We start from the raw sequence: 24,444 nt of genomic DNA, 5'->3' as shown, positions 1-24,444 counted from the left end.
CCTTCTTTGGAAGGAGTCTCATGTAGCCCTAGGTTGTGAGAGACGCTGCCTTCAGTCTGATCTCCCCTCCCCTGCCGGGGTCTCCATCACTCTCCCGACTCATGAGTCTCTGTCCCTCTGTCTTACTGGCCACATGCTGAGCTCCTGCACCTCCCTCTGGAACCAGTGGGAGCTGCGGGTGCCCAGCCTCTGTCTGTCCTGTTCCTTAGTGCCATCAGCCCCCCTCTCTGGTGTTTGGTGATGTTTGACCCTGGCTGACGCCTGGGGATGAAGTGTGTGTGGAAGCCGGATGCACAGTTAAGCTCTGCCCCTCTCCATGAAGGGAGGGAGCAGACTGTGTTATAGGTGGGGCTGTGATCACCAGTCACATGTTGGGATGTCTGGGGTTTTAACTGGTGGTTTTATACCCCTGCAGCCAGCTCCTCCTAGGCAGGGTGTGTTCAGACCGTGGTGCATTGTTCAGGCCAGGCTGAGATGGGCCGGAACCATCCCTCCACCTCTCTATGATCTCGTGGCAGGGGTGGGGTGGGGAAGGGTTACAAGAAAATAAAACCCTGATCTGACCTTCCTCCCCACTACCCTTGGTTTGGGTTCATTTTGCCAAATAGAAGCTGAAATGAGGAGATTGTTGCAAAACCAGGACCACGGCCTTCCCCATTTTGCTCTTCTCTGGTGTTAGGACCCCTCCTGCACCACTGTTTGTGAGTGACACCAGTTCACGTGGTATCTTTGCACAGGATATCACATTCTCCCCCAACTGCCTTCCCAAGGTACAAGTCACTTGTATTGTCTTCACCTTGGAGATGCTGTCTCCCTACAGGGAGAATGAGGCCCCAATGGCTTTCAGGCGGCTGGGATTATAGAGGTTTGAGACCCCACAACAACGCCCTGGGGGACTATTCGCTGCTAGCCTGTGAGCCCAGTTCAGGTGCCCAGGGAGCGGTGGCCCCACCATGCCAATGGAAGTGTTGCTCTGGGGTCATTGACCGCCCCTTCCAGAACCGCTCTTTGAGGGGCTCTTACGACAAGAGCAGCAGGGCAGAGCGCTTGGATGTGGCCGACCAAAGGCCTTGGCCTGGCCCCTGGGGGCATCCTGGGAGAGGAACATGGTGACAGTGCCGCTGGGCTTCCTGCTTTCCCCTCGACCGGTGCACCTGGCCATGTCCCCTCCCCATCCCTGGGGGCCGTGCACACGGCTTTTCCCTCTCTGGGACGGTGGGCTGGTCTCTCCTGTGCTGGGTCCCTGCTGGAGTGGGAGAGTGACGTGGGGGCCATGCTGGCACGGAGGGGGGAGCAGTGCACCTGGGAGGGACTCTGCCCTGCTGCGGGGCTGGGAGCAGGGGCATGGCCGGCGGGCACAGGACGGGTTTATAGAAAATTCAAAAAACAAAGGAAGACAAGTTCTCTCTGATTGATTTTATTATGTCTGTTCCTAAATGGCCCTAAGGGCTGGTCCCTGCTCGATGCCCCAGAGGAAGGCGAAAAACCTCCAGGGTCTCTGGCCAATCTGCCCTGGAGGAAAATTCCTTCCTGACCCCAAACATGGCGATCGGTTTCACCCTGTGCATGCGAGCCAGGACCACAGTGGGGAAAGGACCCACTGGTCACTATGGTTAAACACCCTGACCCAGGCCCCTCCAGGATAGTGCCTGTGTCCCAGCACTAACCCGTCTCCAGGGCTTTCTTCTTTGCTTCCATCCCAGCAGCAACTTTTAAACATTGTGTCTTGAATACTGTCCACGCTGCCTGTTTCCTTCATCTGAAAGAAAAACCAAAGCCACTGATCATAGAATTCAAGATCAGAAGGGACCATTATGATCATCTAGTCTGACCTCCTGCAAGATGCAGGCCACATAAGCCGATCCACCCACTCCTTAAGCAAGCGACCCCTGCCCCATGCTTTGGAGGAAGGCGAAAAACCTCCAGGGCCACTGCCAATCTACCCTGGAGGAAAATTCCTTCCCGACCCCAAATATGGCGGTCAGCTGAACCCCGAGCATGCGGGCAAGACTCTCCAGCCAGACCCTCTGGAAAAAGGCTAACAATATCCTATCATTGACCCATTGTACTAATTACCAGTGTGGCACTTTATTGACCTATTGACTAAGCCAGTTATCCTATCATACCATCCCCTCCATAAACTTATCTAGCTTAATCTTAAAGTCATGGAGGTCCTTCGCCCCCACTGTTTCCTTTGGTAGGCTGTTCCAGAATTGCACTCCTCTGATGGTTAGAAACCTTCGTCTAATTTCAAGCCTAAATTTCCTGACTGACAATTTATATCCGTTTGTCCTCGTGTCCACATTAGCACTGAGCTGAAATAATTCCTCTCCTTCCCTGGTATTTATCCCTCTGATATATTTAAAGAGTGCAATCATATCTCCTCTTATTCTTCTTTTGGTTAAGGAAAACAAACCGAGCTCCTCAAGTCTCCTTTCATACGACAGGCTTTCCATTCCTCGGATCATTCTAGTGGCCCTTCTTTGTACCCGTTCCAGTTTGAATTCATCCTTCTTAAACATGGGAGACCAAAACTGCACACAATACTCCAAATGAGGTCTTACCAACGCCTTATATAACGGGACTAGCACCTCCTTATCCCTACTAGAAATACCTCGCCTAATCCATCCCAAGACCGCATTAGCTTTTTTAACGGCCACATCACATTGCCTACTCATAGTCATCCTACGATCAACCAGGACTCCTAGGTCCTTCTCCTCCTCCGTTACTTCCAACTGGTGCGTCCCCAGCTTATAACTAAAGTTCTTGTTAGTCATCCCTAAATGCATAACCTTACACTTCTCACTATTGAATTTCATCCTGTTACTAATACTCCAGTTTACAAGGTCATCCAAATCTCCCTGGAGGATATCCCGATCCTTTTCCGAATTGGCAATACCTCCCAACTTGGTGTCATCCGCAAACTTTATCAGCCCACTCCTACTCTTGGTTCCCAGGTCAGCGATATCACTCAAGTGACAAGCAGATTCAGCATCTCCTAATAAAGATGAATCCCCTGACATCTGCCATCCCCCTCACATCCTCTTAGCTCCTGAGATGTCTGATCAGCTGTAACAAACCCTTTGGCACAACATAAATTACATTCAGCACTACAAAATTGCTATGCTCATTTGTTAGACTTACCAAATGTTGCTTACCGCTCCTCAGAGCCAATCCTGTTGCTTTATTGAATGAGGGGTCTTTCATATTTTGAGATCCAATCATCCTTTAAGGTGTTGGATCTGTTCAGCTCCGTCCCTGTTCCTTTCTACTCAAATCCTGAGCATCTGTAACTCTCCTCCTGAAAAGACAAATCCATTTGGCAATAAGAGAATCCTAAATGCTCACCTCCTTGTCATTGGTAGTCTGCTGCATCCTGGGTTTGAAACTTGAAGGTGATAAATGATTATCTTCCCATTCTAGTCAAGGAAGGCAACTTTTTGCAGGTCTGGCAATATGCGTTAGTTTGTTCTTCAGTAATATGACTGCTTATAATCTGCAGTCCACAGGAGATCAGATCAGCTGCATTTCTTTCACCTGAAGGGAAACCAGATACATCAATTTCTCAATTATGAGGTGAGTTCCTTACCTCTTGGTAGCAGTGATGAATTTTGCTTGTTTCCTTTCTGTAGATATCCCAGATCTTCTAGCAACTTCCTGAAGTTTTCACAACCTCAACGTTCAAATCGGCTGCATTTCTCTCATCTGAAAGTGTGAGAATCTAGTCATTGCCACTTGAATGTTAAGAGGGGGAAAAATGTGGATTTCTTTACCAACTGACGTGCCTGGTTCAGCTAGTTGGATTTGCATTAATTCCTTCTAGAACACAACAGCCCTCTGGTCTCCTTCCATCTGGAGATGCAACGTGACCTATTTATTTGGTCTGCAAGTGTTGCTTTAGCCTCAGATTCATTTGTCAACCAGGGAAACGTAAATGCTTACCTCCATGTCTGATGGTCTGCTGACTTGATTCAGATTTGGGCAAGTCCATGTTATTTGTCCCGAGTCTGCTTTTGACACTCTCCCCATGACAAGTAAGGTCATCCACAGTTTTTCTCCCTGAAAGCAAAATCCACACCACTTCATGTACACATGGATGTTTGGAGACTGGTATTTCTTACCTCCTTGCCCGGGACAGCCACGCCACTTAGCCTCACTTCTCCCTGGTAGGAATGGCCACCTGGTCTCTTCATATCTCACAGCAAAACCTGCAATCAATGTTTGACAGATTTATTTATTATTACTCACTAGCAGCTATGAAGAGTCATCTATGGAGAAGGTTCCTTAGCATCCAGATCATTAGGCTTCTAGAGACCTTTCAGTGCTCACCTACTTGTCAGTCATGTTCCACCGCAAGGCTTTGATTCTTAGCGGTACAACCAGCTACGCTGGGTAAAACCTGAAGCATATAAATGGCTGCTTGCCTTTTTCTGAACTAGAAGTAAAAGTAAAAGATGCTTTTCTTTCCTCTGGCCAGGTATCCTTACCTGTCTTTTTTTCTTCAATTCAGCAGCCTCTTATCATCCTCCCTTGAATGGTAAGACCTTCATTTCACCTGAAAATAGAAACAGAGCCTTTAAGTCCTGCCCCCGTGCTGTGAGGAGGTGCGTTCCTTACCTCTTGATAGAAATGATCAGTTCCACTTTGTTCTTGACATCTGAAAAATAAGCAACAATGATCAATTAGGCACAACTAGAATCAGCTGGACAACTCCTCTCTGCAAATGGAAGAGCAGGCTCAATGCTCATCTTCACACTCTGGTTAGTTGCACTTGTTCTTTGAAATAACTTCCCTGTTCCATCCTTGTAGGAACAACCAATGGCCTTCTCTGGGAAGGAAAAGGAACAAAGATCATCATCTTTGGTTAGAATTACCAACTACTTTCCTTTCATCTGAACAGGTAGCTCCCATTTTTAGTGCTTTATTCAGTACAGCAACTTCTCATGCTCTTTAGAGAGATGAAAATTTCCTCCGTTACCTTCCTTCCACCTGAAAGGATGACCAGAACCATTGACTATTATGGGAATGGTGTATTGTATTTCTTACCTCCTTAAAAGGATGGATCCGCTAATTCCTTCCTGTAAACTACAGCCATGTGTCATCCTTGCATCTCGAAATATGACCTCCTGCAAAGATCAATGTTTGACAGACCATATTTTTGTCAGGCAACAAATGTAAAGGAATTGTCATTGGATTCATTTTGTAACAGGGAGTATAAATGCACACCTTCTGCGTGATGAATTGCTGGATTGGTTTCTCTCTTTCTCTCCATACGATCAGCTGTACTGCTAAAAATCTAGTAGGTATAAGTGGTTTCCTTAGTCTTGATTGGAACAAGTCAATACTTCTGTAACCTCAGAAGCTTTGGTTATGTATCTTGCTTTATTCTTATGAAACTGCTTGTAGCCTTTGACAGCAAAGGCTAGATTCACTTCCTTCACCTGAAAGTACACTCAGATTGGTTAGTTTCCACTCCATTGCTAGGAGAAGGTGCATTCCTTACCTCTTGATAGCAAGAGAAACTGTTCCTACTTCTGACGGACAGCTGCATTTCTTTCACCTGAAGGGAAACCAGATCCATCAATTTTTCCATTCTAAGGTGAGTTCCTTACCTCTTGGTAGCAGTGATGAGTTTTGCTTGTTTCCTTTCTGTAGATATCCCAGATCTTCTAGCAACTTCCTGAAGTTTTCACACCCTCAACGTTCAAATCGGCTGCATTTCTCTCATCTGAAAGTGTGAGAATCTATTCATTGCCACTTGAATGTTAAGAGGGGAAAAAAAGTGCATTTCTTTACCAACTGACATGCCTGGTTCAGCTAGTTGGATTTGCATTAATTTCTGCTAGAACACAACAGCCCTCTGGTCTCCTTCCATCTGGAGATGCAACGTGACCTCTTTATTTGGTCTGCAAGTGTCGCTTTAGCCTCAGATTCATTTGTCAACCAGGGAAACGTAAATGCTTACCTCCATGTCTGATGGTCTGCTGACTTGATTCAGATTTGTCCCGAGTCTGCTTTTGACACTCTCCCCATGACAAGTAAGGTCATCCACAGTTTTTCTCCCTGAAAGCAAAATCCACACCACTTCATGTACACATGGATGTTTGGAGACTGGTATTTCTTACCTCCTTGCCCGGGACAGCCACGCCACTTAGCCTCACTTCTCCCTGGTAGGAATGGCCACCTGGTCTCTTCATATCTCACAGCAAAACCTGCAATCAATGTTTGACAGATTTATTTATTATTACTCACTAGCAGCTATGAAGAGTCATCTATGGAGAAGGTTCCTTAGCATCCAGATCATTAGGCTTCTAGAGACCTTTCAGTGCTCACCTACTTGTCAGTCATGTTCCACCGCAAGGCTTTGATTCTTAGCGGTACAACCAGCTACGCTGGGTAAAACCTGAAGCATATAAATGGCTGCTTGCCTTTTTCTGAACTAGAAGTAAAAGTAAAAGATGCTTTTCTTTCCTCTGGCCAGGTATCCTTACCTGTCTTTTTTTCTTCAATTCAGCAGCCTCTTACCATCCTCCCTTGAATGGTAAGACCTTCATTTCACCTGAAAATAGAAACAGAGCCTTTAAGTCCTGCCCCCGTGCTGTGAGGAGGTGCGTTCCTTACCTCTTGATAGAAATGATCAGTTCCACTTAGTTCTTGACATCTGAAAAATAAGCAAAATGATCAATTAGGCACAACTAGAATCAGCTGGACAACTCCTCTCTGCAAATGGAAGAGCAGGCTCAATGCTCATCTTCACACTCTGGTTAGTTGCACTTGTTCTTTGAAATAACTTCCCTGTTCCATCCTTGTAGGAACAACCAATGGCCTTCTCTGGGAAGGAAAAGGAACAAAGATCATCATCTTTGGTTAGAATTACCAACTACTTTCCTTTCATCTGAACAGGTAGCTCCCATTTTTAGTGCTTTATTCAGTACAGCAACTTCTCATGCTCTTTAGAGAGATGAAAATTTCCTCCGTTACCTTCCTTCCACCTGAAAGGATGACCAGAACCATTGACTATTATGGGAATGGTGTATTGTATTTCTTACCTCCTTAAAAGGATGGATCCGCTAATTCCTTCCTGTAAACTACAGCCATGTGTCATCCTTGCATCTCGAAATATGACCTCCTGCAAAGATCAATGTTTGACAGACCATATTTTTGTCAGGCAACAAATGTAAAGGAATTGTCATTGGATTCATTTTGTAACAGGGAGTATAAATGCACACCTTCTGCGTGATGAATTGCTGGATTGGTTTCTCTCTTTCTCTCCATACGATCAGCTGTACTGCTAAAAATCTAGTAGGTATAAGTGGTTTCCTTAGTCTTGATTGGAACAAGTCTATACTTCTGTAACCTCAGAAGCTTTGGTTATGTATCTTGCTTTATTCTTATGAAACTGCTTGTAGCCTTTGACAGCAAAGGCTAGATTCACTTCCTTCACCTGAAAGTACACTCAGATTGGTTAGTTTCCACTCCATTGCTAGGAGAAGGTGCATTCCTTACCTCTTGATAGCAAGAGAAACTGTTCCTACTTCTGACGGACAGCTGCATTTCTTTCACCTGAAGGGAAACCAGATCCATCAATTTTTCCATTCTAAGGTGAGTTCCTTACCTCTTGGTAGCAGTGATGAGTTTTGCTTGTTTCCTTTCTGTAGATATCCCAGATCTTCTAGCAACTTCCTGAAGTTTTCACACCCTCAACGTTCAAATCGGCTGCATTTCTCTCATCTGAAAGTGTGAGAATCTATTCATTGCCACTTGAATGTTAAGAGGGGAAAAAAAGTGCATTTCTTTACCAACTGACATGCCTGGTTCAGCTAGTTGGATTTGCATTAATTTCTGCTAGAACACAACAGCCCTCTGGTCTCCTTCCATCTGGAGATGCAACGTGACCTCTTTATTTGGTCTGCAAGTGTCGCTTTAGCCTCAGATTCATTTGTCAACCAGGGAAACGTAAATGCTTACCTCCATGTCTGATGGTCTGCTGACTTGATTCAGATTTGTCCCGAGTCTGCTTTTGACACTCTCCCCATGACAAGTAAGGTCATCCACAGTTTTTCTCCCTGAAAGCAAAATCCACACCACTTCATGTACACATGGATGTTTGGAGACTGGTATTTCTTACCTCCTTGCCCGGGACAGCCACGCCACTTAGCCTCACTTCTCCCTGGTAGGAATGGCCACCTGGTCTCTTCATATCTCACAGCAAAACCTGCAATCAATGTTTGACAGATTTATTTATTATTACTCACTAGCAGCTATGAAGAGTCATCTATGGAGAAGGTTCCTTAGCATCCAGATCATTAGGCTTCTAGAGACCTTTCAGTGCTCACCTACTTGTCAGTCATGTTCCACCGCAAGGCTTTGATTCTTAGCGGTACAACCAGCTACGCTGGGTAAAACCTGAAGCATATAAATGGCTGCTTGCCTTTTTCTGAACTAGAAGTAAAAGTAAAAGATGCTTTTCTTTCCTCTGGCCAGGTATCCTTACCTGTCTTTTTTTCTTCAATTCAGCAGCCTCTTATCATCCTCCCTTGAATGGTAAGACCTTCATTTCACCTGAAAATAGAAACAGAGCCTTTAAGTCCTGCCCCCGTGCTGTGAGGAGGTGCGTTCCTTACCTCTTGATAGAAATGATCAGTTCCACTTAGTTCTTGACATCTGAAAAATAAGCAAAATGATCAATTAGGCACAACTAGAATCAGCTGGACAACTCCTCTCTGCAAATGGAAGAGCAGGCTCAATGCTCATCTTCACACTCTGGTTAGTTGCACTTGTTCTTTGAAATAACTTCCCTGTTCCATCCTTGTAGGAACAACCAATGGCCTTCTCTGGGAAGGAAAAGGAACAAAGATCATCATCTTTGGTTAGAATTACCAACTACTTTCCTTTCATCTGAACAGGTAGCTCCCATTTTTAGTGCTTTATTCAGTACAGCAACTTCTCATGCTCTTTAGAGAGATGAAAATTTCCTCCGTTACCTTCCTTCCACCTGAAAGGATGACCAGAACCATTGACTATTATGGGAATGGTGTATTGTATTTCTTACCTCCTTAAAAGGATGGATCCGCTAATTCCTTCCTGTAAACTACAGCCATGTGTCATCCTTGCATCTCGAAATATGACCTCCTGCAAAGATCAATGTTTGACAGACCATATTTTTGTCAGGCAACAAATGTAAAGGAATTGTCATTGGATTCATTTTGTAACAGGGAGTATAAATGCACACCTTCTGCGTGATGAATTGCTGGATTGGTTTCTCTCTTTCTCTCCATACGATCAGCTGTACTGCTAAAAATCTAGTAGGTATAAGTGGTTTCCTTAGTCTTGATTGGAACAAGTCAATACTTCTGTAACCTCAGAAGCTTTGGTTATGTATCTTGCTTTATTCTTATGAAACTGCTTGTAGCCTTTGACAGCAAAGGCTAGATTCACTTCCTTCACCTGAAAGTACACTCAGATTGGTTAGTTTCCACTCCATTGCTAGGAGAAGGTGCATTCCTTACCTCTTGATAGCAAGAGAAACTGTTCCTACTTCTGACGGACAGCTGCATTTCTTTCACCTGAAGGGAAACCAGATCCATCAATTTTTCCATTCTAAGGTGAGTTCCTTACCTCTTGGTAGCAGTGATGAGTTTTGCTTGTTTCCTTTCTGTAGATATCCCAGATCTTCTAGCAACTTCCTGAAGTTTTCACACCCTCAACGTTCAAATCGGCTGCATTTCTCTCATCTGAAAGTGTGAGAATCTATTCATTGCCACTTGAATGTTAAGAGGGGAAAAAAAGTGCATTTCTTTACCAACTGACATGCCTGGTTCAGCTAGTTGGATTTGCATTAATTTCTGCTAGAACACAACAGCCCTCTGGTCTCCTTCCATCTGGAGATGCAACGTGACCTCTTTATTTGGTCTGCAAGTGTCGCTTTAGCCTCAGATTCATTTGTCAACCAGGGAAACGTAAATGCTTACCTCCATGTCTGATGGTCTGCTGACTTGATTCAGATTTGTCCCGAGTCTGCTTTTGACACTCTCCCCATGACAAGTAAGGTCATCCACAGTTTTTCTCCCTGAAAGCAAAATCCACACCACTTCATGTACACATGGATGTTTGGAGACTGGTATTTCTTACCTCCTTGCCCGGGACAGCCACGCCACTTAGCCTCACTTCTCCCTGGTAGGAATGGCCACCTGGTCTCTTCATATCTCACAGCAAAACCTGCAATCAATGTTTGACAGATTTATTTATTATTACTCACTAGCAGCTATGAAGAGTCATCTATGGAGAAGGTTCCTTAGCATCCAGATCATTAGGCTTCTAGAGACCTTTCAGTGCTCACCTACTTGTCAGTCATGTTCCACCGCAAGGCTTTGATTCTTAGCGGTACAACCAGCTACGCTGGGTAAAACCTGAAGCATATAAATGGCTGCTTGCCTTTTTCTGAACTAGAAGTAAAAGTAAAAGATGCTTTTCTTTCCTCTGGCCAGGTATCCTTACCTGTCTTTTTTTCTTCAATTCAGCAGCCTCTTATCATCCTCCCTTGAATGGTAAGACCTTCATTTCACCTGAAAATAGAAACAGAGCCTTTAAGTCCTGCCCCCGTGCTGTGAGGAGGTGCGTTCCTTACCTCTTGATAGAAATGATCAGTTCCACTTAGTTCTTGACATCTGAAAAATAAGCAAAATGATCAATTAGGCACAACTAGAATCAGCTGGACAACTCCTCTCTGCAAATGGAAGAGCAGGCTCAATGCTCATCTTCACACTCTGGTTAGTTGCACTTGTTCTTTGAAATAACTTCCCTGTTCCATCCTTGTAGGAACAACCAATGGCCTTCTCTGGGAAGGAAAAGGAACAAAGATCATCATCTTTGGTTAGAATTACCAACTACTTTCCTTTCATCTGAACAGGTAGCTCCCATTTTTAGTGCTTTATTCAGTACAGCAACTTCTCATGCTCTTTAGAGAGATGAAAATTTCCTCCGTTACCTTCCTTCCACCTGAAAGGATGACCAGAACCATTGACTATTATGGGAATGGTGTATTGTATTTCTTACCTCCTTAAAAGGATGGATCCGCTAATTCCTTCCTGTAAACTACAGCCATGTGTCATCCTTGCATCTCGAAATATGACCTCCTGCAAAGATCAATGTTTGACAGACCATATTTTTGTCAGGCAACAAATGTAAAGGAATTGTCATTGGATTCATTTTGTAACAGGGAGTATAAATGCACACCTTCTGCGTGATGAATTGCTGGATTGGTTTCTCTCTTTCTCTCCATACGATCAGCTGTACTGCTAAAAATCTAGTAGGTATAAGTGGTTTCCTTAGTCTTGATTGGAACAAGTCAATACTTCTGTAACCTCAGAAGCTTTGGTTATGTATCTTGCTTTATTCTTATGAAACTGCTTGTAGCCTTTGACAGCAAAGGCTAGATTCACTTCCTTCACCTGAAAGTACACTCAGATTGGTTAGTTTCCACTCCATTGCTAGGAGAAGGTGCATTCCTTACCTCTTGATAGCAAGAGAAACTGTTCCTACTTCTGACGGACAGCTGCATTTCTTTCACCTGAAGGGAAACCAGATCCATCAATTTTTCCATTCTAAGGTGAGTTCCTTACCTCTTGGTAGCAGTGATGAGTTTTGCTTGTTTCCTTTCTGTAGATATCCCAGATCTTCTAGCAACTTCCTGAAGTTTTCACACCCTCAACGTTCAAATCGGCTGCATTTCTCTCATCTGAAAGTGTGAGAATCTATTCATTGCCACTTGAATGTTAAGAGGGGAAAAAAAGTGCATTTCTTTACCAACTGACATGCCTGGTTCAGCTAGTTGGATTTGCATTAATTTCTGCTAGAACACAACAGCCCTCTGGTCTCCTTCCATCTGGAGATGCAACGTGACCTCTTTATTTGGTCTGCAAGTGTCGCTTTAGCCTCAGATTCATTTGTCAACCAGGGAAACGTAAATGCTTACCTCCATGTCTGATGGTCTGCTGACTTGATTCAGATTTGTCCCGAGTCTGCTTTTGACACTCTCCCCATGACAAGTAAGGTCATCCACAGTTTTTCTCCCTGAAAGCAAAATCCACACCACTTCATGTACACATGGATGTTTGGAGACTGGTATTTCTTACCTCCTTGCCCGGGACAGCCACGCCACTTAGCCTCACTTCTCCCTGGTAGGAATGGCCACCTGGTCTCTTCATATCTCACAGCAAAACCTGCAATCAATGTTTGACAGATTTATTTATTATTACTCACTAGCAGCTATGAAGAGTCATCTATGGAGAAGGTTCCTTAGCATCCAGATCATTAGGCTTCTAGAGACCTTTCAGTGCTCACCTACTTGTCAGTCATGTTCCACCGCAAGGCTTTGATTCTTAGCGGTACAACCAGCTACGCTGGGTAAAACCTGAAGCATATAAATGGCTGCTTGCCTTTTTCTGAACTAGAAGTAAAAGTAAAAGATGCTTTTCTTTCCTCTGGCCAGGTATCCTTACCTGTCTTTTTTTCTTCAATTCAGCAGCCTCTTATCATCCTCCCTTGAATGGTAAGACCTTCATTTCACCTGAAAATAGAAACAGAGCCTTTAAGTCCTGCCCCCGTGCTGTGAGGAGGTGCGTTCCTTACCTCTTGATAGAAATGATCAGTTCCACTTAGTTCTTGACATCTGAAAAATAAGCAAAATGATCAATTAGGCACAACTAGAATCAGCTGGACAACTCCTCTCTGCAAATGGAAGAGCAGGCTCAATGCTCATCTTCACACTCTGGTTAGTTGCACTTGTTCTTTGAAATAACTTCCCTGTTCCATCCTTGTAGGAACAACCAATGGCCTTCTCTGGGAAGGAAAAGGAACAAAGATCATCATCTTTGGTTAGAATTACCAACTACTTTCCTTTCATCTGAACAGGTAGCTCCCATTTTTAGTGCTTTATTCAGTACAGCAACTTCTCATGCTCTTTAGAGAGATGAAAATTTCCTCCGTTACCTTCCTTCCACCTGAAAGGATGACCAGAACCATTGACTATTATGGGAATGGTGTATTGTATTTCTTACCTCCTTAAAAGGATGGATCCGCTAATTCCTTCCTGTAAACTACAGCCATGTGTCATCCTTGCATCTCGAAATATGACCTCCTGCAAAGATCAATGTTTGACAGACCATATTTTTGTCAGGCAACAAATGTAAAGGAATTGTCATTGGATTCATTTTGTAACAGGGAGTATAAATGCACACCTTCTGCGTGATGAATTGCTGGATTGGTTTCTCTCTTTCTCTCCATACGATCAGCTGTACTGCTAAAAATCTAGTAGGTATAAGTGGTTTCCTTAGTCTTGATTGGAACAAGTCAATACTTCTGTAACCTCAGAAGCTTTGGTTATGTATCTTGCTTTATTCTTATGAAACTGCTTGTAGCCTTTGACAGCAAAGGCTAGATTCACTTCCTTCACCTGAAAGTACACTCAGATTGGTTAGTTTCCACTCCATTGCTAGGAGAAGGTGCATTCCTTACCTCTTGATAGCAAGAGAAACTGTTCCTACTTCTGACGGACAGCTGCATTTCTTTCACCTGAAGGGAAACCAGATCCATCAATTTTTCCATTCTAAGGTGAGTTCCTTACCTCTTGGTAGCAGTGATGAGTTTTGCTTGTTTCCTTTCTGTAGATATCCCAGATCTTCTAGCAACTTCCTGAAGTTTTCACACCCTCAACGTTCAAATCGGCTGCATTTCTCTCATCTGAAAGTGTGAGAATCTATTCATTGCCACTTGAATGTTAAGAGGGGAAAAAAAGTGCATTTCTTTACCAACTGACATGCCTGGTTCAGCTAGTTGGATTTGCATTAATTTCTGCTAGAACACAACAGCCCTCTGGTCTCCTTCCATCTGGAGATGCAACGTGACCTCTTTATTTGGTCTGCAAGTGTCGCTTTAGCCTCAGATTCATTTGTCAACCAGGGAAACGTAAATGCTTACCTCCATGTCTGATGGTCTGCTGACTTGATTCAGATTTGTCCCGAGTCTGCTTTTGACACTCTCCCCATGACAAGTAAGGTCATCCACAGTTTTTCTCCCTGAAAGCAAAATCCACACCACTTCATGTACACATGGATGTTTGGAGACTGGTATTTCTTACCTCCTTGCCCGGGACAGCCACGCCACTTAGCCTCACTTCTCCCTGGTAGGAATGGCCACCTGGTCTCTTCATATCTCACAGCAAAACCTGCAATCAATGTTTGACAGATTTATTTATTATTACTCACTAGCAGCTATGAAGAGTCATCTATGGAGAAGGTTCCTTAGCATCCAGATCATTAGGCTTCTAGAGACCTTTCAGTGCTCACCTACTTGTCAGTCATGTTCCACCGCAAGGCTTTGATTCTTAGCGGTACAACCAGCTACGCTGGGTAAAACCTGAAGCATATAAATGGCTGCTTGCCTTTTTCTGAACTAGAAGTAAAAGTAAAAGATGCTTTTCTTTCCTCTGGCCAGGTATCCTTACCTGTCTTTTTTTCTTCAATTCAGCAGCCTCTTATCATCCTCCCTTGAATGGTAAGACCTTCATTTCACCTGAAAATAGAAACAGAGCCTTTAAGTCCTGCCCCCGTGCTGTGAGGAGGTGCGTTCCTTACCTCTTGATAGAAATGATCAGTTCCACTTAGTTCTTGACATCTGAAAAATAAGCAAAATGATCAATTAGGCACAACTAGAATCAGCTGGACAACTCCTCTCTGCAAATGGAAGAGCAGGCTCAATGCTCATCTTCACACTCTGGTTAGTTGCACTTGTTCTTTGAAATAACTTCCCTGTTCCATCCTTGTAGGAACAACCAATGGCCTTCTCTGGGAAGGAAAAGGAACAAAGATCATCATCTTTGGTTAGAATTACCAACTACTTTCCTTTCATCTGAACAGGTAGCTCCCATTTTTAGTGCTTTATTCAGTACAGCAACTTCTCATGCTCTTTAGAGAGATGAAAATTTCCTCCGTTACCTTCCTTCCACCTGAAAGGATGACCAGAACCATTGACTATTATGGGAATGGTGTATTGTATTTCTTACCTCCTTAAAAGGATGGATCCGCTAATTCCTTCCTGTAAACTACAGCCATGTGTCATCCTTGCATCTCGAAATATGACCTCCTGCAAAGATCAATGTTTGACAGACCATATTTTTGTCAGGCAACAAATGTAAAGGAATTGTCATTGGATTCATTTTGTAACAGGGAGTATAAATGCACACCTTCTGCGTGATGAATTGCTGGATTGGTTTCTCTCTTTCTCTCCATACGATCAGCTGTACTGCTAAAAATCTAGTAGGTATAAGTGGTTTCCTTAGTCTTGATTGGAACAAGTCAATACTTCTGTAACCTCAGAAGCTTTGGTTATGTATCTTGCTTTATTCTTATGAAACTGCTTGTAGCCTTTGACAGCAAAGGCTAGATTCACTTCCTTCACCTGAAAGTACACTCAGATTGGTTAGTTTCCACTCCATTGCTAGGAGAAGGTGCATTCCTTACCTCTTGATAGCAAGAGAAACTGTTCCTACTTCTGACGGACAGCTGCATTTCTTTCACCTGAAGGGAAACCAGATCCATCAATTTTTCCATTCTAAGGTGAGTTCCTTACCTCTTGGTAGCAGTGATGAGTTTTGCTTGTTTCCTTTCTGTAGATATCCCAGATCTTCTAGCAACTTCCTGAAGTTTTCACACCCTCAACGTTCAAATCGGCTGCATTTCTCTCATCTGAAAGTGTGAGAATCTATTCATTGCCACTTGAATGTTAAGAGGGGAAAAAAAGTGCATTTCTTTACCAACTGACATGCCTGGTTCAGCTAGTTGGATTTGCATTAATTTCTGCTAGAACACAACAGCCCTCTGGTCTCCTTCCATCTGGAGATGCAACGTGACCTCTTTATTTGGTCTGCAAGTGTCGCTTTAGCCTCAGATTCATTTGTCAACCAGGGAAACGTAAATGCTTACCTCCATGTCTGATGGTCTGCTGACTTGATTCAGATTTGTCCCGAGTCTGCTTTTGACACTCTCCCCATGACAAGTAAGGTCATCCACAGTTTTTCTCCCTGAAAGCAAAATCCACACCACTTCATGTACACATGGATGTTTGGAGACTGGTATTTCTTACCTCCTTGCCCGGGACAGCCACGCCACTTAGCCTCACTTCTCCCTGGTAGGAATGGCCACCTGGTCTCTTCATATCTCACAGCAAAACCTGCAATCAATGTTTGACAGATTTATTTATTATTACTCACTAGCAGCTATGAAGAGTCATCTATGGAGAAGGTTCCTTAGCATCCAGATCATTAGGCTTCTAGAGACCTTTCAGTGCTCACCTACTTGTCAGTCATGTTCCACCGCAAGGCTTTGATTCTTAGCGGTACAACCAGCTACGCTGGGTAAAACCTGAAGCATATAAATGGCTGCTTGCCTTTTTCTGAACTAGAAGTAAAAGTAAAAGATGCTTTTCTTTCCTCTGGCCAGGTATCCTTACCTGTCTTTTTTTCTTCAATTCAGCAGCCTCTTACCATCCTCCCTTGAATGGTAAGACCTTCATTTCACCTGAAAATAGAAACAGAGCCTTTAAGTCCTGCCCCCGTGCTGTGAGGAGGTGCGTTCCTTACCTCTTGATAGAAATGATCAGTTCCACTTAGTTCTTGACATCTGAAAAATAAGCAAAATGATCAATTAGGCACAACTAGAATCAGCTGGACAACTCCTCTCTGCAAATGGAAGAGCAGGCTCAATGCTCATCTTCACACTCTGGTTAGTTGCACTTGTTCTTTGAAATAACTTCCCTGTTCCATCCTTGTAGGAACAACCAATGGCCTTCTCTGGGAAGGAAAAGGAACAAAGATCATCATCTTTGGTTAGAATTACCAACTACTTTCCTTTCATCTGAACAGGTAGCTCCCATTTTTAGTGCTTTATTCAGTACAGCAACTTCTCATGCTCTTTAGAGAGATGAAAATTTCCTCCGTTACCTTCCTTCCACCTGAAAGGATGACCAGAACCATTGACTATTATGGGAATGGTGTATTGTATTTCTTACCTCCTTAAAAGGATGGATCCGCTAATTCCTTCCTGTAAACTACAGCCATGTGTCATCCTTGCATCTCGAAATATGACCTCCTGCAAAGATCAATGTTTGACAGACCATAGTTTTGTCAGGCAACAAATGTAAAGGAATTGTCATTGGATTCATTTTGTAACAGGGAGTATAAATGCACACCTTCTGCGTGATGAATTGCTGGATTGGTTTCTCTCTTTCTCTCCATACGATCAGCTGTACTGCTAAAAATCTAGTAGGTATAAGTGGTTTCCTTAGTCTTGATTGGAACAAGTCAATACTTCTGTAACCTCAGAAGCTTTGGTTATGTATCTTGCTTTATTCTTATGAAACTGCTTGTAGCCTTTGACAGCAAAGGCTAGATTCACTTCCTTCACCTGAAAGTACACTCAGATTGGTTAGTTTCCACTCCATTGCTAGGAGAAGGTGCATTCCTTACCTCTTGATAGCAAGAGAAACTGTTCCTACTTCTGACGGACAGCTGCATTTCTTTCACCTGAAGGGAAACCAGATCCATCAATTTTTCCATTCTAAGGTGAGTTCCTTACCTCTTGGTAGCAGTGATGAGTTTTGCTTGTTTCCTTTCTGTAGATATCCCAGATCTTCTAGCAACTTCCTGAAGTTTTCACACCCTCAACGTTCAAATCGGCTGCATTTCTCTCATCTGAAAGTGTGAGAATCTATTCATTGCCACTTGAATGTTAAGAGGGGAAAAAAAGTGCATTTCTTTACCAACTGACATGCCTGGTTCAGCTAGTTGGATTTGCATTAATTTCTGCTAGAACACAACAGCCCTCTGGTCTCCTTCCATCTGGAGATGCAACGTGACCTCTTTATTTGGTCTGCAAGTGTCGCTTTAGCCTCAGATTCATTTGTCAACCAGGGAAACGTAAATGCTTACCTCCATGTCTGATGGTCTGCTGACTTGATTCAGATTTGTCCCGAGTCTGCTTTTGACACTCTCCCCATGACAAGTAAGGTCATCCACAGTTTTTCTCCCTGAAAGCAAAATCCACACCACTTCATGTACACATGGATGTTTGGAGACTGGTATTTCTTACCTCCTTGCCCGGGACAGCCACGCCACTTAGCCTCACTTCTCCCTGGTAGGAATGGCCACCTGGTCTCTTCATATCTCACAGCAAAACCTGCAATCAATGTTTGACAGATTTATTTATTATTACTCACTAGCAGCTATGAAGAGTCATCTATGGAGAAGGTTCCTTAGCATCCAGATCATTAGGCTTCTAGAGACCTTTCAGTGCTCACCTACTTGTCAGTCATGTTCCACCGCAAGGCTTTGATTCTTAGCGGTACAACCAGCTACGCTGGGTAAAACCTGAAGCATATAAATGGCTGCTTGCCTTTTTCTGAACTAGAAGTAAAAGTAAAAGATGCTTTTCTTTCCTCTGGCCAGGTATCCTTACCTGTCTTTTTTTCTTCAATTCAGCAGCCTCTTACCATCCTCCCTTGAATGGTAAGACCTTCATTTCACCTGAAAATAGAAACAGAGCCTTTAAGTCCTGCCCCCGTGCTGTGAGGAGGTGCGTTCCTTACCTCTTGATAGAAATGATCAGTTCCACTTAGTTCTTGACATCTGAAAAATAAGCAAAATGATCAATTAGGCACAACTAGAATCAGCTGGACAACTCCTCTCTGCAAATGGAAGAGCAGGCTCAATGCTCATCTTCACACTCTGGTTAGTTGCACTTGTTCTTTGAAATAACTTCCCTGTTCCATCCTTGTAGGAACAACCAATGGCCTTCTCTGGGAAGGAAAAGGAACAAAGATCATCATCTTTGGTTAGAATTACCAACTACTTTCCTTTCATCTGAACAGGTAGCTCCCATTTTTAGTGCTTTATTCAGTACAGCAACTTCTCATGCTCTTTAGAGAGATGAAAATTTCCTCCGTTACCTTCCTTCCACCTGAAAGGATGACCAGAACCATTGACTATTATGGGAATGGTGTATTGTATTTCTTACCTCCTTAAAAGGATGGATCCGCTAATTCCTTCCTGTAAACTACAGCCATGTGTCATCCTTGCATCTCGAAATATGACCTCCTGCAAAGATCAATGTTTGACAGACCATAGTTTTGTCAGGCAACAAATGTAAAGGCATTGTCATTGGATTCATTTTGTAACAGGGAGTATAAATGCACACCTTCTGCGTGATGAATTGCTGGATTGGTTTCTCTCTTTCTCTCCATACGATCAGCTGTACTGCTAAAAATCTAGTAGGTATAAGTGGTTTCCTTATTCTTGATTGGAACAAGTCAATACTTCTGTAACCTCAGAAGCTTTGGTTATGTATCTTGCTTTATTCTTATGAAACTGCTTGTAGCCTTTGACAGCAAAGGCTAGATTCACTTCCTTCACCTGAAAGTACACTCAGATTGGTTAGTTTCCACTCCATTGCTAGGAGAAGGTGCATTCCTTACCTCTTGATAGCAAGAGAAACTGTTCCTACTTCTGACGGACAGCTGCATTTCTTTCACCTGAAGGGAAACCAGATCCATCAATTTTTCCATTCTAAGGTGAGTTCCTTACCTCTTGGTAGCAGTGATGAGTTTTGCTTGTTTCCTTTCTGTAGATATCCCAGATCTTCTAGCAACTTCCTGAAGTTTTCACACCCTCAACGTTCAAATCGGCTGCATTTCTCTCATCTGAAAGTGTGAGAATCTATTCATTGCCACTTGAATGTTAAGAGGGGAAAAAAAGTGCATTTCTTTACCAACTGACATGCCTGGTTCAGCTAGTTGGATTTGCATTAATTTCTGCTAGAACACAACAGCCCTCTGGTCTCCTTCCATCTGGAGATGCAACGTGACCTCTTTATTTGGTCTGCAAGTGTCGCTTTAGCCTCAGATTCATTTGTCAACCAGGGAAACGTAAATGCTTACCTCCATGTCTGATGGTCTGCTGACTTGATTCAGATTTGTCCCGAGTCTGCTTTTGACACTCTCCCCATGACAAGTAAGGTCATCCACAGTTTTTCTCCCTGAAAGCAAAATCCACACCACTTCATGTACACATGGATGTTTGGAGACTGGTATTTCTTACCTCCTTGCCCGGGACAGCCACGCCACTTAGCCTCACTTCTCCCTGGTAGGAATGGCCACCTGGTCTCTTCATATCTCACAGCAAAACCTGCAATCAATGTTTGACAGATTTATTTATTATTACTCACTAGCAGCTATGAAGAGTCATCTATGGAGAAGGTTCCTTAGCATCCAGATCATTAGGCTTCTAGAGACCTTTCAGTGCTCACCTACTTGTCAGTCATGTTCCACCGCAAGGCTTTGATTCTTAGCGGTACAACCAGCTACGCTGGGTAAAACCTGAAGCATATAAATGGCTGCTTGCCTTTTTCTGAACTAGAAGTAAAAGTAAAAGATGCTTTTCTTTCCTCTGGCCAGGTATCCTTACCTGTCTTTTTTTCTTCAATTCAGCAGCCTCTTACCATCCTCCCTTGAATGGTAAGACCTTCATTTCACCTGAAAATAGAAACAGAGCCTTTAAGTCCTGCCCCCGTGCTGTGAGGAGGTGCGTTCCTTACCTCTTGATAGAAATGATCAGTTCCACTTAGTTCTTGACATCTGAAAAATAAGCAAAATGATCAATTAGGCACAACTAGAATCAGCTGGACAACTCCTCTCTGCAAATGAAAGAGCAGGCTCAATGCTCATCTTCACACTCTGGTTAGTTGCACTTGTTCTTTGAAATAACTTCCCTGTTCCATCCTTGTAGGAACAACCAATGGCCTTCTCTGGGAAGGAAAAGGAACAAAGATCATCATCTTTGGTTAGAATTACCAACTACTTTCCTTTCATCTGAACAGGTAGCTCCCATTTTTAGTGCTTTATTCAGTACAGCAACTTCTCATGCTCTTTAGAGAGATGAAAATTTCCTCCGTTACCTTCCTTCCACCTGAAAGGATGACCAGAACCATTGACTATTATGGGAATGGTGTATTGTATTTCTTACCTCCTTAAAAGGATGGATCCGCTAATTCCTTCCTGTAAACTACAGCCATGTGTCATCCTTGCATCTCGAAATATGACCTCCTGCAAAGATCAATGTTTGACAGACCATAGTTTTGTCAGGCAACAAATGTAAAGGAATTGTCATTGGATTCATTTTGTAACAGGGAGTATAAATGCACACCTTCTGCGTGATGAATTGCTGGATTGGTTTCTCTCTTTCTCTCCATACGATCAGCTGTACTGCTAAAAATCTAGTAGGTATAAGTGGTTTCCTTAGTCTTGATTGGAACAAGTCAATACTTCTGTAACCTCAGTAGCTTTGGTTATGTATCTTGCTTTATTCTTATGAAACTGCTTGTAGCCTTTGACAGCAAAGGCTAGATTCACTTCCTTCACCTGAAAGTACACTCAGATTGGTTAGTTTCCACTCCATTGCTAGGAGAAGGTGCATTCCTTACCTCTTGATAGCAAGAGAAACTGTTCCTACTTCTGACGGACAGCTGCATTTCTTTCACCTGAAGGGAAACCAGATCCATCAATTTTTCCATTCTAAGGTGAGTTCCTTACCTCTTGGTAGCAGTGATGAGTTTTGCTTGTTTCCTTTCTGTAGATATCCCAGATCTTCTAGCAACTTCCTGAAGTTTTCACACCCTCAACGTTCAAATCGGCTGCATTTCTCTCATCTGAAAGTGTGAGAATCTATTCATTGCCACTTGAATGTTAAGAGGGGAAAAAAAGTGCATTTCTTTACCAACTGACATGCCTGGTTCAGCTAGTTGGATTTGCATTAATTTCTGCTAGAACACAACAGCCCTCTGGTCTCCTTCCATCTGGAGATGCAACGTGACCTCTTTATTTGGTCTGCAAGTGTCGCTTTAGCCTCAGATTCATTTGTCAACCAGGGAAACGTAAATGCTTACCTCCATGTCTGATGGTCTGCTGACTTGATTCAGATTTGTCCCGAGTCTGCTTTTGACACTCTCCCCATGACAAGTAAGGTCATCCACAGTTTTTCTCCCTGAAAGCAAAATCCACACCACTTCATGTACACATGGATGTTTGGAGACAGGTATTTCTTACCTCCTTGCCCGGGACAGCCACGCCACTTAGCCTCACTTCTCCCTGGTAGGAATGGCCACCTGGTCTCTTCATATCTCACAGCAAAACCTGCAATCAATGTTTGACAGATTTATTTATTAGTACTCACTAGCAGCTATGAAGAGTCATCTATGGAGAAGGTTCCTTAGCATCCAGATCATTAGGCTTCTAGAGACCTTTCAGTGCTCACCTACTTGTCAGTCATGTTCCACCGCAAGGCTTTGATTCTTAGCGGTACAACCAGCTACGCTGGGTAAATCCTGAAGCATATAAAATGGCTGCTTGCCTTTTTCTGAACTAGAAGTAAAAGTAAAAGATGCTTTTCTTTCCTCTGGCCAGGTATCCTTACCTGTCTTTTTTTCTTCAATTCAGCAGCCTCTTATCATCCTCCCTTGAATGGTAAGACCTTCATTTCACCTGAAAATAGAAACAGAGCCTTTAAGTCCTGCCCCCGTGCTGTGAGGAGGTGCGTTCCTTACCTCTTGATAGAAATGATCAGTTCCACTTTGTTCTTGACATCTGAAAAATAAGCAAAATGATCAATTAGGCACAACTAGAATCAGCTGGACAACTCCTCTCTGCAAATGGAAGAGCAGGCTCAATGCTCATCTTCACACTCTGGTTAGTTGCACTTGTTCTTTGAAATAACTTCCCTGTTCCATCCTTGTAGGAACAACCAATGGCCTTCTCTGGGAAGGAAAAAGGAACAAAGATCATCATCTTTGGTTAGAATTACCAACTACTTTCCTTTCATCTGAACAGGTAGCTCCCATTTTTAGTGCTTTATTCAGTACAGCAACTTCTCATGCTCTTTAGAGAGATGAAAATTTCCTCCGTTACCTTCCTTCCACCTGAAAGGATGACCAGAACCATTGACTATTATGGGAATGGTGTATTGTATTTCTTACCTCCTTAAAAGGATGGATCCGCTAATTCCTTCCTGTAAACTACAGCCATGTGTCATCCTTGCATCTCGAAATATGACCTCCTGCAAAGATCAATGTTTGACAGACCATAGTTTTGTCAGGCAACAAATGTAAAGGCATTGTCATTGGATTCATTTTGTAACAGGGAGTATAAATGCACACCTTCTGCGTGATGAATTGCTGGATTGGTTTCTCTCTTTCTCTCCATACGATCAGCTGTACTGCTAAAAATCTAGTAGGTATAAGTGGTTTCCTTAGTCTTGATTGGAACAAGTCAATACTTCTGTAACCTCAGAAGCTTTGGTTATGTATCTTGCTTTATTCTTATGAAACTGCTTGTAGCCTTTGACAGCAAAGGCTAGATTCACTTCCTTCACCTGAAAGTACACTCAGATTGGTTAGTTTCCACTCCATTGCTAGGAGAAGGTGCATTCCTTACCTCTTGATAGCAAGAGAAACTGTTCCTACTTCTGATGGACAGCTGCATTTCTTTCACCTGAAGGGAAACCAGAGCCATCAATTTTTCCATTCTAAGGTGAGTTCCTTACCTCTTGGTAGCAGTGATTAGTTTTGCTTGTTTCCTTTCTGGTTAATTTCCACTCCATTGCTAGGAGAAGGTGCATTCTTCGTACTTAAATGGTACAGTATGAACTTCTGACAGACAAGCTGCAGTGATCAAATCAACAGAAATAGGACCAATTGCAATGTAATCTCTTGAAAGGTAAGAACCAAGCTGATGCCAGCTCTCAGCTATGGTCACTTCTACCCTTTCTTTTTTGAATTGTAGAAATACCTGCATTGTTAACCCCTAGTAGTTACATCCTGACAAAGGCAATTGGGATTCTACCTGATGCTAAAGAAATCGGTCCAGGTTCTTACCCCCATCCACTTCTTCCATGCTTCTCCTTTCTCTTCTCTTCTAGCCTCTCTGCCAACTCCTTTTCCATGTCTCTCCCCTCACCCATTACCCGTCCCTCTTTCTTCTCTGTACCTTCCTCAATTCCCTGGTTCTTCTTTCTCACTAACTTCTTCCATTTCCCCCCCTCCTCCCTTATCAGTACCTCCTCCCTCCCCCGCCTAGCTTTGTCCCTGCCTTGTTTCCTTCCTCCATACAAGAATACTTTCCTTCATCCTTCGGTGTCTCATGTTCCCTTCTTTAGCAATGGGAGCAGGTTGGTCCCAGAAGGCCCTGCTCCATCACTCTGGTCCCTGTACTCAGACCCACAGGCAGCAGACATGTGCTCTGGGCGACATCCTGGTGTGAAATGCTGCGGCCCCTAGTTACATCCCTAGTTACCACTGCCTGTCCCCACCTCTGTTTTTCTAGGTTACCATCCCTACGGTGGAATGT

General features: G+C 43.3%; 1 long non-coding RNA gene across 37 annotated transcripts; it reads right to left on the bottom strand.

Annotated features, from left to right (window-relative positions):
* Window positions 1–1,406: 1,406 nt before the first annotated feature.
* LOC123358214 lies at window positions 1,407–23,585 on the bottom strand. Of its 37 annotated transcripts, none has more exons than XR_006575662.1 (22): window positions 23,256–23,585; window positions 23,076–23,155; window positions 22,517–22,686; window positions 21,251–22,236; window positions 19,248–21,150; window positions 19,068–19,147; window positions 17,245–18,679; window positions 17,065–17,144; window positions 15,242–16,676; window positions 15,062–15,141; window positions 13,239–14,673; window positions 13,059–13,138; window positions 11,236–12,670; window positions 11,056–11,135; window positions 9,233–10,667; window positions 9,053–9,132; window positions 7,230–8,664; window positions 7,050–7,129; window positions 5,966–6,661; window positions 5,613–5,728; window positions 3,145–3,301; window positions 1,407–1,759 (listed from the first exon to the last, which is right to left on the bottom strand). It is a non-coding gene; the product is annotated as an uncharacterized LOC123358214 (long non-coding RNA). The 37 variants fall into 37 exon arrangements; XR_006575688.1 differs by lacking the exons at window positions 1,407–1,759; window positions 3,145–3,301 and adding exons at window positions 3,977–5,126; window positions 5,227–5,441; XR_006575673.1 differs by lacking the exons at window positions 1,407–1,759; window positions 3,145–3,301 and adding an exon at window positions 3,977–5,126 and having other exon boundaries at window positions 5,227–6,661; window positions 7,230–7,444; window positions 7,616–7,731; window positions 7,969–8,664.
* Between the last annotated feature and the right edge of the window lie 859 nt (window positions 23,586–24,444).

This window comes from Mauremys mutica, unplaced genomic scaffold, assembly GCF_020497125.1.
Source record: "Mauremys mutica isolate MM-2020 ecotype Southern unplaced genomic scaffold, ASM2049712v1 Super-Scaffold_100016:::fragment_2:::debris, whole genome shotgun sequence".
NCBI lineage: Eukaryota > Metazoa > Chordata > Testudines > Geoemydidae > Mauremys > Mauremys mutica.
This window is presented reverse-complemented; position numbering and strand designations above follow the sequence as displayed.